Source organism: Salvelinus sp. IW2-2015, linkage group LG15 (genome assembly GCF_002910315.2).
Source record: "Salvelinus sp. IW2-2015 linkage group LG15, ASM291031v2, whole genome shotgun sequence".
Taxonomy (NCBI): Eukaryota; Metazoa; Chordata; class Actinopteri; order Salmoniformes; family Salmonidae; genus Salvelinus; species Salvelinus sp. IW2-2015.
This window is the reverse complement of record NC_036855.1, coordinates 32,988,625-32,989,147: the sequence shown is the minus strand read 5'-3', so window position 1 is coordinate 32,989,147 and position 523 is coordinate 32,988,625.

Genomic DNA, 523 nt, shown 5'->3' with positions numbered 1-523 from the left:
TATTCCGCCTATCTACCTACTCCTAATTAAAATATCTGGCCTAATTGAGGGATTTGGGCATATTTTATTTTAGAGTGGCCAATCACGCCAAGAGGAGCTTGAGAGGACAAATGCTGAGGGCAGCCTTTGAGGATTGTGTATTCTATATTTTTTAACGAAGCCCCTCTAACAAATTCACCTATGTCTGTTTAATGATTAAAAAAATAAATAATCCACTTCCCCCACACACAGGAAGGAGGAGGGACATCAATAAACCGACTAAGCCTCATTGTATAGTTGACCTAAAGAGTAAGGCAGCAAATTACCAGCTGAGTTTTGGGTTAAATCCTCAGGGGTTGTCAACAGCAACCACTTACATCTTGCCACAGCTGCTCATTCCTGAATTGAGTAGCCTGGTGAATGGAGGCGCCTTTCTCATATTCTCCCAGACAGGACAGGACAACACCATACTCTTCGTGGTAACAGCTCCAGCTAAACACAACGCCATATTGACGTAGATAATTCATAGGGGGGAAAACATCAA